Source organism: Rana temporaria, chromosome 2, assembly GCF_905171775.1.
Source record: "Rana temporaria chromosome 2, aRanTem1.1, whole genome shotgun sequence".
Taxonomy (NCBI): domain Eukaryota; kingdom Metazoa; phylum Chordata; class Amphibia; order Anura; family Ranidae; genus Rana; species Rana temporaria.
In genome coordinates this window covers 82765043-82783197 of record NC_053490.1, presented here as the reverse complement: position 1 = coordinate 82783197, position 18155 = coordinate 82765043, and the positions used below count along the sequence as shown (strand labels likewise).

The 18155-nt window shown below is 45.8% G+C and overlaps 1 protein-coding gene across 1 annotated transcript in view; it reads right to left on the bottom strand.

The window, feature by feature from the left end:
- Positions 1-18155, bottom strand: part of KATNAL1 (katanin catalytic subunit A1 like 1) — a 178216-nt gene that overhangs the window by 39726 nt on the left and 120335 nt on the right. The gene's annotated exons all lie outside the window — the stretch shown is intronic.

Below are 18155 nucleotides of genomic sequence, written 5' to 3'. Positions count from 1 at the left end.
ATCTCTTACGGAAACGGCGTAAATTTACTGCGACGGGCAAGCGTACGTTCGTGAATCGACGTAACGACTCATTTGCATATTCTACGCCGCAATGGAATCGACACCTAGCGTCCGGCCTAGAATTGCAGCCTAAGATCCGACGGTGTAAGTCACTTACACCTGTCGGATCTTAGGGAGATCTATGCGTAACCTGATTCTATGAATCAGGCGCATAGATACGACCGGCCGGACTCAGAGATACGACGGCGTATCAGGAGATACGCCGTCGTATCTTCTTTATAAATCCGGCCCTTAGTTCATATAGTGGTTGGAACTGTTGTACTCCAGCATTACGTCCGGGGTTCATAACGCAAAAGGAACACCAGTTCTCCTGGTATGTGTAATTTTGCTTCATAACACAAAAATACGCCTTCAGTTTATTTGCTGATAATAATATTAAGCTGCTTAAATGACTGCAGTGTCATTAAAAAGGTACTTTCCTTTAAAGATTGTGACTAATGTGAACAGTTCAGTCTGTAATGTGCTACAAAACACGGCAGGCACAGGCAGCAAATATATCTAGGTGCCCAATTTAGAGTTTTTTCCTTTAATACAATTGCTTCTTGGAAATCCTCAGCTGTGCTTGTCGTCACTACTCATGAATAGCGTCTATGTCCACACTTTGCACAAGAAATTTACGTTTTAGCATTATATTAGGATGCTACAAAAAGAGTACAATACTTAAATTCATTTTCAAACTGTGAACCACAAAAACATCTATTTTAGAAGCTATTGTTCACAGGACTGGTTGAATTATTGAATGATTGGCTACAAAAGCCATGTCAGAAAAGTATAGGGAGACTAAAAAAATCATCTAGTATGCTTATTTAGAAAATAACTCTCTTCAAAAGAACAGTGTTACTTACATACTTAAAGTGGAGTTCCACCCAAAAATGGAACTTCCGCTTATCCCACTCCTCATCCCCTTACATGCCACATTTGGCATGTAATTTTTTTGGGGGGGGGAGTGGAGGCTTCAGGAGAAGGGGACTTCCTGTCCCACTCCGTCCTTCCGCCGGGGGGCTGCAAAGGCGATTAAGCTTAATCGCCTTTTGGCAGCCCCTCCCTGTAGGCGATCGCCTAGGACATGTGACAGGTCCTAGGCGATCGCCTGTCCAATCAAATAGCGCAGCGCCGGGCTGCGCGCGCATGCGCAGTGCCGCTCGCGCTTGCGCAGTGGGTGCCCGGCCGTGAAGCCGAAAGCTGTCACTGCCGGGTGCCCACAGTGACAATGAAGACGCCGGCCGGGGAGGGGGGGAGAGGAGCCGAGCCCCGGCCGGCGCATCGCTGGAACGCTGGTGCAGGTAAGTGTCTGTTTATTAAAAGCCAGCAGCTACACTTTTTGTAGCTGCTGACTTTTAATAAACATAAATATTGGCTGGAACTCCCCTTTAATTCAGAGAGCAATGCCCGAAGCCATCGTACTTCCTGTCCGGATGGGACGGGGACAAGAAAAAAGAAGGTGCAGGTATCACCAAGACAGGAAGACACAGTGGTCGATTTACTAAAGGCAAATTCACTTTGCACTATAAGTGCACTTGAAAGTGTACTGAAAGTGCACTTGCAAGTGCAGTTGCTGTAGATCTGAGGGGGACATGCAAGGAAAATAAAAAAGAGTATTTTAGCTTGCACATCATTGGATGATAAAATCAGCAGAGCTTCCCCTCATTTCAGATCTTCCCCCAAGATCTAAAGCGACTGCACTTCCAAGTGCACCTCTAAGTGCAGTTGTAGTGCAAAGTGTATTTGCCATTCGTAAATAACCCCCACAGAGTGCTATCAAAACCAGAAGTCTAATTCCCCCCCCAATTTACTAAATACGTGTGTTCTTTTTGTCATCATACACACCCTGTCTCTGGGACAAGAAGTGAGAGTAAATTGCCCAAAGGGGGACAAAGACAGCAGTAAAACCCTGACAGAGGCTTTAAACCCGTCTACTGTACAACACTAGAAAATACATGTTTTGGCTGGAGTAAAGCTTTAACAGTGAGATCTTCCTGCCACAAGACTCGGGCCGGGATTCAGAGAGATTGTCGTATCTTTTTTTTTTAACCAGAAAATCCAAGTTTATTGAGATGTTGTCAAGTTACATGTAAATACAGTTCAGTGGACCAGAATTGTCCCTTTAGTCAGAAAAGAAAATCAACAATAAAAAAACAAACAAACAAAAAAAAAGGGTTATGGTACAGTGTTAAAACATTGACCAGTCCAGGCTACGACTTGTATACCGTCAATCATACATATATGATTCATCCCCTTCTCTAGTGTCTTTCAAGGGGGGAGAACATAGACAAAAACAAAAAGAAAATAAGGAGTTTGCACACAGAAAATAGAAAAGTTCAGCAAATATACAATAGCCCGATCTACTATTGAACAGAAAGCAATCCATGCCCTGCCTATCTATCCCAACTTGCAGGCTCTCCTGTCCCTCAATCCCTCCTCCCCCGTATCCTTTAGGTCACCTACTATTTGACTTATACTGTGCAAGTTTCACCATCCTCCAACCACCTGTCCCATACGCTGGAGAATTTCTGTGGTCTCCCCCTGTGGAGATAAATCAACTTCCTATACGGCAGAGTGGCATTAATTTCCCTTTTCCAGTCCCTTAGTGATGGGGCTCTCTCCTGCATCCAGGCCTTGGCCACTACCTTCCTGGCCAAAAATAACGTCTCATAAATGAATATGGCCTGGTATTTATCTATTTCTATATCCGGTATTAACCCCAATAGACACAGTTTCGGGTCCATGCCAACTGGGGATCCCATGTTGTCATGTAGGAACTGTGTCACCTGGAGCCAGAATGCCTGAATATCTGGGCAATGCCACAGCAAATGGTAAAAGGATCCTGTGTCCAATTCGCACATGGGGCACCTGGGGCTTCTTGTGGGCTGAAACTTTGCCAACCGAGCGGGTGTAAGATACGCCTGGTGTATGATATACAGTTGCGTTAGTCTGTCCGAGAGTTTAGGTGAGGCTGTCTTAACTCCCTCTAGAATTTCATTCCAGTCTTCATCTTCGATAGGCCCCACGTCCTGCTCCCATTTTACCTTGGCTAGCTGTGATATCTTGACTATCTTTCTGTGTCGGATTGTGTAGTATATATTTGAGATAAGTTTGGTCGAGTCCGACCCAAATAAGATGCTTAACACCTGTGGAGACTGTAAGTCTACCGTTATAGAGGTTAGTTGTTTTCGGAGCGCGTGTCTAAGCTGCAGGTACCTGAACATGAACTGTGGCGGCAGTGCATATTCTTCTCTCAAAACTTCGAAGGACTTAATTCCAGTCTCCGTTAGGACCTGTGCCAGGAAGATTACCCCGTAAACCGCCCATAGCCGTGGATCTGGCACTGAGTTCAGTTCCGGCAAGCAGCCATTATTCCATAGCGGAGTGTGAGAGTGGACATGGGATCTATCCTGTCTCTTAATGGCAATATCCCATATCTTTTGGTGGTGCACCAGCATCTCCGCTCCGAACCTCGGTGTCCTACACCCTCCTTGCCCCCTTCTGAATACAGCCTGCGTGGGTGTGTGTAAAGGACTGCCCGGTTTGTTGCATACCAACGCCCTATACCTTTGTGACTCTGCCTTGTTGTAATGATACAGGTGTGACAACTGTGATGCTACATAATAATCCTGCACATCTGGTAGAGAGCATCCCCCCTCCAGGGTAGGGTTCTTGAGAACATGCCACGCCAGCTTGTGCCTCCCTGACCCCCAGACAAAAGAATTTAGTATGGCTTCCATCTGCTTGAATATCTTTAGCGGTATATATAGGGGAGCATGCCATACCATATATAAAATTTTGGGCAAAAGGATCATTTTTACTAAATTAATTCTACCCATTACCCCCAGTGGCAGTCTCGCCCAAGCCTGGGTCCTGGATTTAATGATAGTAAACAAGGGTTCTACGTTTAAAGGGACATAGTCCGCTAGGCTTCGAGTGACCTTCACGCCCAAATATTTAATCTCTCCCACTCTCTTTAGGGGTAGCTCCGGGAACACCTCCGATGGGGGAAAGTGATCCAGAGGGAGGATCTGGGATTTGTCCCAGTTTATTTTTAAGCCTGAGTATTTCCCTACCTCCTCTATGATTTTTAATGCTGCCTGTAGTGATGGGCCCTGATCCGCCAAATACAGAACCGTGTCGTCCGCATATAAACCTATTTTGTCCCAGGTGTTCCCTTTTCTAAGGCCAATCACTTCTGTGTTTGTCCTGATGGCGATAGCCAAGGGCTCCGCCGCCAAAGCATACAATAACGGTGATAGTGGGCACCCCTGCCTAGTACCGCGCTCCAAAGAAATTTGGTCAGATAGCCACCCATTTACAAAAATCCTAGCCTTGGGGGTCTGATATAGGAGTTGTACCCATCTAATATAGTTAGGGCCAAACCCATAGCTTCTCAGGCATTCCCACAGAAAAAGCCACTCGACTGAGTCAAACGCCTTGGCTGTGTCCAGGGCCACCACTAACCGTGTCCCCACATTCTCATGCTGGGCTTGAATGTTCATAAACAGACGTCTAATGTTCATTGCAGTATTCTTTCCCGGCATAAACCCAGTTTGGTCCGGGTGAATCAAGGAAAGGATAACTGAGTTCAGCCTAGTCGATAGTATTTTGGCTAGTATTTTAATATCCACTGGTAACAAAGATATAGGCCTATACGATTCTGGATATAGTGGGTCTTTCCCTGGCTTGGGCAGGACTATAATCTGAGCCTCCTGCATTGAGGAGGGGAGTACACCCAGCTCAAATACCGACCGAAACAACATCTGTAGCCTAGGGATTAGTGTCTCTGAGTATGTCGCGTAGAATTCCAGGGGCAATCCATCCAACCCTGGGACTTTGGACTTTGCCAGCTGCGATATTGCCGTGGCTATGTCCTGTGCGGTTATAGCCGCCTCCAGACCTCGTACCTGTGTCGCGCTCAGCCTAGGGAAATGCAATGTGTTTAAATATGTCCGTATCTCCTGCGGTGAATGCTGGCATTGTGAGCTATAAAGATCTCCATAGAACTGTTTAAACTTTTCCGCCACCCGCGGTGGATCAGTTATGACCGAGCCGTTCGGCTCGGCCAGCGATACCACCACCGGTGGCCTATCCTCCAGATGAGCCAGGTATGCCAGCATTTTACCCGCTTTTTCCCCATGCTCATACACCCGTGCTTTGCAAAAGAAGACACGCTGTTTTGCCTTTTCCATGTGTAACTGAGCGACTACCCTGGACTGCAACTTTACTTTCATCTGGTTTTCGGGGGATGGCTGCATGTTGTAAGCCTCTTCCACATTCTGCAATGCCTCCTCAGACATGCTCACCACTGCTCTAGAGGACGCTTTAAGTCTATTTATTTTGGTATCTAACACTCTGCTTGCGTGGAGTTTAAAAGCATCCCACCGGGAGTTAATTAGTGCATCGTCCTGTCCCTCAGGGAAGAAATACTTCAGTTCTCTCTCTACACTCTCGTGATCCTTCAAGGCCGTCAACCAGTATGGATTAAGTCTCCACACTCGCTTGGGAGCCTCCCCTAAGAGGGACAATTCCACCCAACATGGTGAGTGATCCGACAGGGCCCTCGGCGCGAATCCAGCCCCAACCACCCTGGGCATAAGTGATGTGGATACTAGTACATAATCTATGCGAGACATGGTGGCATGGCCAGTTGAATGACAGGTGTATGCCCGAGTCGTGGGATTTCTCTGTCTCCACACATCCACCAGGGCAAATTCCTTCAGCAGTCTACTCAGCCTGGTTTGTCCGGGCACCCCCCCTGTCCCCCCGGCCTGCACCGGTCTATCCATGTCTGGATCCATGGTCATATTGAAATCCCCCATCCACACAGCCGGGACCGTCGGGTTCCTAGCCATAAAAGCCAGACCCTCCGTGACAACCTCCGAGCTGTATGGAGGGGGGATATAACATACTATCAGCAATATAGGTAGTCCTCTAATACTGGCATGTACAAATAGATATTTCCCCTGCCGGTCCGACTCCAGAGATATCAGCTCGAACTGGGTAGCCTTCGTTACCAGCAGTGACACCCCCCTAGAATAGCTAGTATGCGTACTGTGGTACGCCCAGCCCACCCAAGGGCGTTTCAGAGCAGACTGCAAGTGACCCGTTGCGTGCGTCTCTGTCAGTGCAATTATGTTGGCTCTCTGCGCTTTTAGAAATGTGAGAACTGCAGTACGTTTAATCTTGTTTCTCACTCCCCGTACATTCCACGTCATAAATTTAATTGAAGTCATGGTACCATTTCTTGGAAAATAACCATCCCGCCCCTCAATACATTGTTGAAACATACCTCAGGCAGCCTGCTGAGGATTTCTATATCCTCCCCACCGACGGCAACATGCATTAACAACCTCATTACATCTCTACTATACCCTTCTTGGATTAAACGCCTATAGAGGCCACAACGGTGGCACTGCCCAAAGAAACCCTCCCCCCCTCCCAGCCCATCACCTCCCCAACTTGGTGCAGGCATGTATCCCTTAACCGTAACAAAAAAACAAGGTATTTCAATTAACGTCCAGCAGTAACTACTGACTGGAGGCACACATCTTAATTCCGGCTTACAATCCTGAAATGTATAGTCAGCCATTTCCTTGGAGGCGATTGTTCACTGAACAACGCGTGTTGCAGGAGTGGGGAAGCAACAGTCCTCCCAGAAGGCAGATGCCCTCGCTCCTCCCGCCATACAGTCCATATTTCCTTGTACCCTCACCACAGTTTCAATTCTATTTTCTAGTGGCCTAGAGTGGTGTCCATTTCTGTGAGGAGATAACTCCGTGCGTATATCTGGGGACATCTCACTACGCCCAGGGGGGGTCGTTACCATTTCACAAAGGATCACTCGTATAGCATAAGAAAATGTTGGCCATAGTATGAAAAGGATCCAAAAAAAAAAAACCCAAAGGGAGTGGAATAATGAAAGGAAGGGGAAAAATATAACAAAGGGGGAAAAAAAAGAAAAATGTCCTGGAACCCCCCCATCCCAAGCAACAAAGATAGGGGGGGAAGGGGGGGAGAGAGCAAAGGCTTGCATGACGTCCTCAGGTTTAGTTTAAACCGCTCTGTGGAGCCGTCCCTTCAAGCATATTTGGAACCCTTGTATCGGGGCCTGGTGCTAATAGTCAAGAAGGAGCGAGGGACATAGCTCCCCAAACCTTCTCCCCCCTCAAAACAGTACTCACAGCGTCGTCGCTACTCCCGTCTCCCCTTCCGATCCAGCCAAGCCGCAACCGCTGCAGGGGTGTCAAAAAACTGAGCCCGACCATCCTCCTCCACTCGTAGCCTGGCCGGAAACAACATTGCATATTTCAGCTTCAGCACACGCAGTCTTCGCTTTGCGTCCTGGAATTGGGCCCTCTTCTTCTGGACTTCATTCGAGAAGTCTGGGAATACCACCAAGTGTCCATTCCCCATCCGCATGTTTCCCTTCTCTCTAGAGAGCCGCATGATTTTATCTCTGTCCCTAAAGTTCAGAAATTTAGCAATAAATGTGCGGGGGGGTGCTCCCTCCGGTGGGGGTTTTGCTGGAATTCTGTGCGCCCTTTCCACCGCAAACATGACCGAAAAGGCTTCTCTCCCATATTCTTTGATTAAGAGGTTTTCCAAAAATTCTGCTGGCTCTCTGCCCTCCACCCTCTCCGGCAAGCCAATAAAGCGTAGATTACAGCGTCTGAGCCTATTCTCCATTTCATCCTGATGGGAATGTAATTGGTGGATTTGACGCTGCATATCCTCTGTGGCCTGCTGCAGGGGATGCAAGATGTCCTCTGCCTCGCCTATACGGGTCTCTGCATCCGTCACCCTGTCTCTCACTTTAGACAAATCTTGCCGCATCAGTGATATGTCTATTTTAACCTCATCAATCTTTGAAGTCAGCGTGCCCTGGAGCGCTGCTATAGCCTCTAATACCTTCGCTGTCTCTGCAGCATGACGATCCGCAGCATGGCGATCTTCACCCTGTGCTTCCTCGGCGCCATCTTTGGCCTGTCCTTCGTCCCCCTCATGGCGGTATTTTGCCAACTTGTCCGCGGCGGCGGACGACTTTTTCGGCGGCGACATGCTCAGCTCCGGTCCCGGAGCTGCCTAGTGCTTTTGTGTGGCGAAAGCAACCCAAAGGCGGGTACAGGCTGGCAAACAGGATGATGGGCGAGAGGAGCTCCTTCACCGCACGTCCTACTCCATCGGCAGTCAGGCCACGCCCAGATTGTCGTATCTTTAGAGCGGCGTAGCGCATCTGATATGCGCCACGCCAACGTAACATAGTGAAGCTCGTACTGTATTCACAAAGCACTTGCTCCCATATTTGAAATGAAGCCCTGAACAAACGGCGCATGCCTCCCTAACATACGCTGGCTCAATGCCTGTGACGTGAACGTAACCTACGCCCAGCCCCATTCACGTACGACTTACGTAAACAACGTAAAATTAGACGCTTGTTCCGATGTCTATACCTTTGCATTACCTGCGCCTCATATAGCGGCATAGCTTAATACGACGGGTGCAAGTATGTTTGTGAATCGGCGTATCTAGGTCATTTGCATATTCAACACGTAAATCTACGGAAGCGCCCCTTGCGGCCAGCGTAAATATGCACCCAAGATACGACGGCGTAGGAGACTTACGTCGGTCGTATCTTGGCCAAATTCAGGCGTATCTGATTTCCAGAATACGCGGAAAGATACGACGGCGCACATTAGGACTTACCACGGCGTATCTGGAGATACGCCATCGTAAGTCCTTTCTGAAACCGGGCCTCTGTCTCTGTCCTCCTGTTGAACAGTCTAGGAATTGCTGTTGCATTTTCCATAACAAAACAGATTAAATTTCACATTTGGGAACATGTTGCACCAGTTTTTAGGGTGGGACATGTAACATGTCCCACCCTGCAACCGTTTAGGGATCCACTGCCTCTGTGTAACAGCAGTATGGGGGGGAAGTTCCCTGTACTAGCTGTCACTTTTTTTAAAAGAGAGTAGCCGTGCAGGGCTCCGCCCATGCAGCTTCATCATTCATTCAGAGTTTAGTGAATACATGAACTACAAGTACCGACATCCTTTGCGATTGTCGGCTTGTAGCTCTCAATGAACTACCACGACGCTGTTGAGCACTTTGGTAGTTCATTGATTCTTCCTGACGGTGATTCTTCCTGCGTGCTTGTTCGCTGTACAGAAAAACAGCTTACACTGGCAGTCTGAAGGAGTCCTGCATGGCACCAGCAATCTTCTGATTGCTGGTGCAATGCTTTTCAGGCTCCTAAAACAAATTAGTAAATACAGATTTGTTTACCTGCATCATGTGCATTTTTTTAAGGTGAAATTATCCCCTTAAAAAAAAAAAAAAAAAAGACATTCTGGAGAGGTCATGCCCCCTATAAGCGCCACAGCAGGTCTACAGACTTAGGACATCCCGTACACATACTGTACTTTGAGCTGTCCACAGAGGAGAGATATTTCTGTTTTTGACTTGACTACACAACAATCTCATGTCTATGGTGGCAACAGATAACCCACAATTGACCACTACCTAGAGGGGAGAGCAACCCAACTGGCTAAAAGCTAGATGTTTTCTTGTTTTGTACGGAGTAAGGCTTCATGTACATGGAACCTCTTCTGAACGATTTAACTTGACAGTTAGAAACAGACATCTAAAAACGTCCGTTTAGCCGCGTTTACATGATGCGTTTCTAGAAAATGGAAACCATCTGTAAATGAAATGCTGCTAGACTCGAGTTACCACATTTAGCAGCATTTACAAGCTGTTAAAGGCATTTGGCGTTTCAAACGCCTCTGAACATTTGTCCTGAACGCATTTTTTTGCACTAAAAAAAATGCTTCTTAACTACTTGCCGACCGCGCACCGTCATAATACGGCGGCAGGTCGGCTCTCCCAGGCGAGAGCCCGTAGCTATACGTCCTGCGCGTGAACGGCGATGGGGCGCGCGCGCCTCCCCGCCGTTCCCGATGATCAGATTCGTTTCAGAACTGATCAATCACCAGGTCCAGGCCAATAAAATCTGGCCTGGACCTGGTGATCACACTAACCAATGGTTGTCTTCCCCTGGCAATGTTTTGTAAACATTGGCAGGGGAAGTACTGCTCTCTCCCTCGTGTCGGTCTTTCCGTTCCAGACCGAGAGGGAGAGAGCATCTGAAACGTGAGTTGCACAACACTACTCTAACACCAGGTCACATAGGCACACATTTAACCCCCTGATCACCCCCTGATCACCCCCCAAATTAACCCATTCACTGCCTGTCACTGTGTCACCCAGTACAGCGATCAGATTTTTTTTTGATCGCTGTACTAGTGTCATTAGTGACAAAAATAAGTGTTTAGGTAATCAGTCTTAGGCCATAAAAAGTCTAGGGACCCCCCCTAACCCCCCCCCAATAAAGGTTTAACCCCTTCATTACCCCCTGTCACCAGTGATCACAGTATAAGTGTCACAGGTGACGCAGTTTAGTTTGTTTATTTTCTATAGCATCAGGGCACCCGCCATATTTTTTGAAATAAAGTTTTAACCCCCTGATCGCCCGGCGTGTGATAAAAGTTTGGTTTTAGCGCCAGATAGGGTCTGCGTCGCCCCAGGCAGCGTCAGATTAGTGCCAGTAGCGCTAACACCCACGCACGCACCATACGCCTCCCTTTAGTGGTATAGTATCTGATCGGATCGATACCTGATCTGATCAGATCTATACTAGCGTCCCCTGCAGTTTAGGGTTCCCAAAAACGCATTGTTAGCGGGATCAGCCCAGATACCTGCTAGCACCTGCGTCTAGCCCCTTCGCCCAGCCCAACCCACCGAAGTGCAGTATCGATCGATCGATCACTGACACAAAACACAAAAACACATAACTGCAGCGTTCGCAGAGTCAGGCCTGATCTCTGCGATCGCTAACAGTTTTTTTGGTAGCGCTTGACTCAGTCGCTAACAGGTCAGGTGCTTTTTTGCCTGTGAATCTCACCACTGTACCCCTAAATTTAGAGCCCAAAATGACAAATCGATGGTACAGTGATGAAGAGGCCTACTTGTTTATGAGCCTGACAGATAGTGATGAGGAGGTCACGCATCTGTCAAATTCTTGCTCAGAATACGATCCTGTAGACGACAGTGGCTCCCTGACAGATAGCTCTGACGACGGAGTGGTCCCTGCTAGGGTCAGGCGTACCAGACCCCGATCTTCTGCTGTCGCTGAGGTGCAAGAACCGCAGGGCTCTCGTATGGAGGAGAGAAGTACTAGCGCCGCTATTCCTTCTGGTGAACTGGCAAGCACCAGCGGCCTAGTACATCCTGGTCATATATCCAGCACTGCAGTAACACTTGGTGACGTGGCGAGTCCCATAAGTGCAGTTCAAGCTGGAGAGGTGGCAAGCACGAGTAGTGTCCCGCTGCCACCAAGAAGAAGAAGACGACAAAGACAGGCCCGTCCCCATAGTGCCCTTCCTGCTGCATTCGCCAATCCTGATTGGGTACCCACCACTTCTGCAGCACCCGTACTTCCCCCATTCACTGGCCAACCCGGAATTCAGGTGAATACAGTTGATTTTACGTCACTGGATTTTTATTCGCTGTATTTCACCGAAGATCTCTATAGATCTATTGTGGACCAAAGCAATTTGTACGCTGGTCAATTCATCGCCGCTAATCCCCAGCTGTCCCTTGCCAGAGATTGGAAGCCAATTACGGTTTCCGAATTTAAGATCTTTCTGGGCCTTTCCCTCATCATGGGCATTACTAAAAAGAGTGAGCTGCGGATGTATTGGTCCACGCACCCAGTTCACCATATGCCCATTTTCTCTGCCTCCATGGCCAGGACACGATACGAGCAGATCTTGCGGTTCATGCATTTTAGTGACAATGAACTCTGTCGTCCTCGGGGAGACCCTGAATTCGATCGGCTCTACAAAATTCGGCCCCTCGTAAACCACTTCAACGAACGGTTTGCAGCCTTGTATAATCCCCAACAAGTTGTCTGCGTTGATGAGTCCCTGATTACGTTTTCTGGCCGCTTGTCATTCAAACAATACCTTCCCAGCAAGCGTGCCAGATACGGGGTCAAGTTGTATAAGCTCTGTGACAGGGCAACAGGCTATACATCTAGCTTTATGGTTTACGAGGGAAAAGACAGTCACGTAGAGCCGGAGAATTGCCCTGATTACATAGGGAGCGCTGGTAGGATAGTGTGGGAATTGGTGTCACCCTTATTCGGAAAGGGGTACCACTTGTACGTGGACAATTATTACACAAGCGTGCCACTTTTTAGTCACCTTTTTGATTATGGAATTGGCGCATGTGGCACCGTGCGACCTAATCGCCGGGGCATCCCCCAACGGCTTGTAGAATCCCGTCTTAGTTGGGGGGAGAGAGCCTGCTTACAGTGTAATAATTTGTTAGCAGTGAAGTGGAGGGATTCACGGAATGTTTTCGTTCTGTCCTCGCTTCACGCAGACACGGCAGTCCAAATTCCTACGGCGACTGGCTTTGTGGAGAAACCCCTCTGTATCCACGAGTACAACCTTAACATGGGAGGGGTGGACCTCAATGACCAGTTGTTGGCGCTGTACCTAATTGCCCGGAGGTCCAAACGCTGGTACAAAAAAGTATCAGTGTATTTGTTTCAATTGGCTTTGCTGAACGCTCATGTGCTATACAGAGCTTCAGGACGGACTGGATCCTTCCTAAAATTCCAGGAAGAGATCTTCGAAGCCCTTCTGTTTCCAGATGGTGCTGTGCCCCACCTTCCCAACGCAAATGCAGTGAGCCGGCTGTATGAGAGGCATTTTCCTTTTGTCCTCGCTGGTACCCCTACCAGAAAACCCCCCCAAAAAAGATGTCGTGTCTGCAGCAAACTCGGATTTAGGCGTGACACCCGCTTTTATTGTCCCGACTGTCCTGACCAACCTGGTCTCTGCATTGGTGTATGTTTCAAACGCTACCACACACTAGTTCAGTTTTAGCGTAGGGTACAGCACCACACAGTCCTAGGCACACCAACACAGGGTCTCGGAATATGTGATGGCCATCACATTTTGAGAGACCATAATCTGCAACGTTCAGTTTATAGTTTTCATAAAAGTGAAAAAAAGTAGAAAAAAAATAAAAAAACACAAAAACACAAAAAAAATATAAAATAAAAAATCCAAAAATAGTTGTGGTTGTATTTTTCTCCTCTCTTTATTGTTCTCTTATGTTCACTCTCTACTGTCCACTCACTATTGTTCTATATCTATTCTCTCTATTTTTACAATGTTTTATTGTATTTGCTTTGCAGGTATGGTATGTTATACTGTAATGTTTGTTTTATTGTTAACCATCATTTGCTTAGCAGGTACGCTATTCAGTTGCATCGCGGATTTATTTAGCGTGACAGCAACAGCGTTTGCTCCCACGATATATAAAGCCGCGACTCCAACGCTGTAGGAGGTGATTTCACCATCACAGTTAAAAAAAGAGCATATATGCCGAAGCATGGGGGCATTAGGGGCGGAGGAGCGATTTTGCTCCTAATGCCGCGTACATACGGTCGAAATTCCGACGGAGGCTTGCCCGTGGAAAAGTTCGACCGTGTGTACGCGGCATAACTTTTTTTGCGGGAGGATGCCCCCATGCTTCGGCATATATATTTTTTAGGCACAGGTTGCGTTAAAAAATGTTTTTTTTTTTTTTTATATTTGCTTTGCAGGTATGGTATGGTAAGATCTTACTGTTAAAATGTAATGTTACTTTGTTATAATGTTAACCATCATTTGCTTAGCAGGTACGCCATTCAGTTGCAGCGCGGATTTATTTAGCGTGACAGCAACAGCGTTTGCTCCCACGATACATAAAGCCGCGACTCCAACACTGTGGGAGGTGATTTCACCACCACAGTTAAAAAAAGAGCATATATGCCGAAGCATGGGGGCATTAGGGGCGGAGGAGCGATTTTGCTCCTAATGCCGCGTACATACGGTCGAAATTCCGTCGGAAGCTTGCCCGTGGAAAAGTCCGACCGTGTGTATGCGCCATAACTTTTTATGCGGCGTACATACGTGTGTGAGCGGCATAACTTTTTTGCGGGAGGATGCCCCCATGCTTCGGCATATATAAATGGTGCATGTATGCCCATCATTAGAAGTGGGTGGATGAAGGGAGGTATTCTAATGGTGGGCATACCCACCGATCAATCTTTTTTTCGTTCAGCCAACAGGCTGCATGAAAAAAAAAAAAGATTACAATACATGTCCAACAAGAACCATCAACGTATGGTATGTTGCTGGATTTGAATGGTTATACCAGAATGATGCCTGCGGGTTTAGGTATCATCTTGGTATCATTCTTTTCAGCCAGCGGTCGGCTTTCATGTAAAAGCAGTCCTAGCGGCTAATTAGCCTCTAAACTGCTTTTACAAGCAGTGGGAGGGTATGTCCCCTCCCCGGATATAAACTGCGCCATTGGGAAAGTGGGAAAACATTTTATCACACCGATCTTGGTGTGGTCAGATGCTTTAAGGGCAGAGGAGAGATCTAGGGTCTAATAGACCCCAATTTTTTCAAAAAAGAGTACCTGTCACTAACTATTGCTATCATAGGGGATATTTACATGCCCTAAGATGGCAATAAAAATTATAAAAATAATAAAAAAAAGTAAGGAACAGTTTAAAATAAAATTAAAAAAGCAAATTAAATAATAATAAAAAAAAAAAAAAAAAAAAAAAGCACCCCTGTCCCCCCCTGCTCTTGCGCAAAGGCGAACGCAAGCGTCGGTTTGGCGTCATATGTAAACAGCAATTGTACCATGCATGTGAGGTATCACCGCGAAGGTCAGATCGAGGGCAGTAATTTTAGCAGTAGACCTCCTCTGTAAATCTAATGTGGTAACCCGTAGAGGCTTTTAAAGGCTTTTAAAAATGTATGTAGTTTGTCGCCACTGCGCATTTGTGCGCAATTTTAAAGCATGTCGTGTTTGGTATCTATGTACTCGGCCTAAGATCATCTTTTTTATTTCATCAAACATTTGGGCAATATAGTGTGTTTTAGTGCATTAAAATAAAAAAATATGTATTTTTGCCCAAAAAAATGCATTTGAAAAATCGCTGCGCAAATACTGCGTGGTAAAAAAAAATGCAACACCCACCATTTTAATCTGTAGGGCCTTTGCTTTAAAATAATATATAATGTTTGGGGGTTCAACTAAACTTTCTTGCAAAAAAATAATATGTTTTTATGTAAACAAACAGTGTCAGAAAGGGCTTTTTCTTCAAGTGGTTAGAAGAGTGGGTAATGTGTGACATAAGCTTCTAAATGTTGTTCATAAAATGCCAGGACAGTTCAAAACCCCCCCAAATGACCCCATTTTGGAAAGTAGACACCCCAAGCTATTTGCTGAGAGGCATCTCGAGTCCATGGAATATTTTATATTTTGACACAAGTTGTAGGAAAGAGAATTATTATTATTTTATTTTATTTTTTTTGCACAAAGTTGTCACTAAATGATATATTGCTCAAACATGCCATGGGCATATGTGGAATTACACCCCAAAATACATTCTGCTGCTTCTCCTGAGTACGGGGATACCACATGTGTGAGACTTTTTGGGAGCCTAGCCGCGTACGGGACCCCAAAAACCAATCACCACCTTCAGGCTTTCTAAGGGTGTAAATTTTTGATTTCACTCCTCACTACCTATCACAGTTTCGGAGGCCATGGAATGCCCAGATGGCACAAACCCCCCCAAATGACCCCATTTTGGAAAGTAGACACCCCAAGCTATTTGCTGAGAGGTATGTTGAGTATTTTGCAGATCTTGCTTTTTGTCACAAAGATTTGAAAATTGAAAAAAGAAAAAAAAAAAATATATATATATCTTTCTTCATTTTCAAAAATAAATGAGCGCTGTAAAATACTCACCATGCCTCTCAGCAAATAGCTTGGGGTGTCTACTTTCCAAAATGGGGTCATTTGGGGGGGTTGTGTGCCATCTGGGAATTCCATGGCCTCCGAAACTGTGATAGGCAGCGAGGAGTGAAATAAAAAATTTGCGCCCTTAGAAATCCTGAAGGCGGTGCTTGGTTTTCGGGGGCCGGACGCGGCTAGGCTCCCAAAAAGTCCCACACATGTGGTATCCCCGTACTCAGGAGAAGCAGCAGAATGTATTTTGGGGTGCAATTCCACATATAACCATGGCATGTGTGAGCAATATATCATTTAGTAACAACTTTGTGCAAAAAAAAAAAAAAAGTTTGTCATATTCCAGCAACTGGTGGCAAGATATAAAATATTCCATGAACTCAAAATGCATCTCAGAAAATAGCTTGGGGTGTCTACTTTCCAAAATGGGGTCATTTGGGGGAGTTGTGTGCCATCGTGGCATTTTATGGCCTTCAATACTGTGATAGGTAGTGATCGGTAGTGAGGAGTGAAATCAAAAATGTATGCCCTTAGAAATCCTGAAGGCCGTGCTTGGTTTTCGGGGTCCCGTACGCGGCTAGGCTCCCAAAAAGTTCCACACATGTGGTATCCCCGTACTCAGGAGAAGCTGCAGAATGTATTTTGGGGTGTAATTCCCCATATGCCCATGGCATGTGTGAGCAATATATCATTTAGTGACAACTTTGTGCAAAAAAAAAAAAAAATTGTCATATTCCCGCAACTTGTGGCAAAATATTAAATATTCCATGGACTCAACATGCCTCTCAGCAAATAGCCTGGGGTGTCTACTTTCCAAAATGGGGTCATTTGGGGGGGTTTGTGCTATTTGGGCATTTTATGGCCTTCAAAACTGTGATAGGTAGTGAGGAGTGAAATAAAAAATTTGCGCCCTTAGAAATCCTGAAGGCGATGCTTGGTTTTCGGGGCACCGTACGCGGCTAGACTCGCAAAAAGTCCCAAACATGTGGTATCCCCGTACTCAGGAGAAGCAGCAGAATGTATTTTGGGGTGCAATTCCACATATAACCATGGCATGTATGAGCAATATATCATTTAGTTACAACTTTTTGTAATTTCTTTTTTCTTTTTTTTTTTTTGTCATTATTCAATCCCTTGGTACAAAAAAATTTAATATTCAGTGGGCTCAATATGCCCCTCAGCAGATTCCTTGGGGTGTCTACTTTCCAAAATGGGGTCATTTGATGGGATTTTGTGCTATTTGGGCATTTTATGGCCTTCAAAACTGTCTTAGGTAGTGAGAAGTGAAATCAAAAATTTGCGCCCTTAGAAATCCTGAAGGCGGTGCTTGATTTTCGGGGCCCCGTACGTGGTTGGGCTCCCAAAAAGTCTCACACATGTGGTATCCCCGTACTCAGGAGAAGCAGCAGAATGTATTTTGGGGTGCAATTCCACATATAACTATGGCATGTGTGAGCAATATATCATTTAGTGACAACTTTTTGTAATTTCTTTTTTTTTTTTTTTTTTTTTTGTCATTATTCAATCACTTGGTACAAAAAAAAAAATATTCAATGGACTCAACATGCCTTTCAGCAGGTTCCTTGGGGCGTCTACTTTCCAAAATGGGGTAATTTGGGGGGGTTTTGTACTTCCCTGCTATTTTAGCACCTCAACAATTGAGATAGGCAGTCATAAAATAAAAGCTGTGTAAATTCCAGAAAATGTACCCTAGTTTGTAGATGCTATAACTTTTGCGCAAACCAATAAATATACGCTTATTGGCATTTTTTTTACTAAAGACATGTGGCTGAATACATTTTGGCCAAAATGTATGACTAAAATTGAGTTTGTTCGATTTTTCTTATAACAAAAAGTAGAAAATATCATTTTTTCTCAAAATTTTCGCTCTTTTTCCGTTTATATCGCAAACATTAAAAATCGCAGAGGCAATCAAATACCATCAAAAGAAAGCTCTATTTGTGGGAAAAAAAGGACGCAAATTTTGTTTGGGTACAACATTGTATGGCCGCGCAATTACCAGTTAAAGCAGCGCAGTGGAAAATTGTAAAAACACCTCTGGTCTTAAGGCTGACAAATGGTCCGGTGGGAAAGTGGTTAACTCAACTGCCTAGAAATGACTATAAACGACCATGTGTACATGTACTGATAAGATAACAGAGGAGAGTTCAGGGACAGCTGAAAAAAATGCCCAACTGCTCATAAACATCCATTTAAAG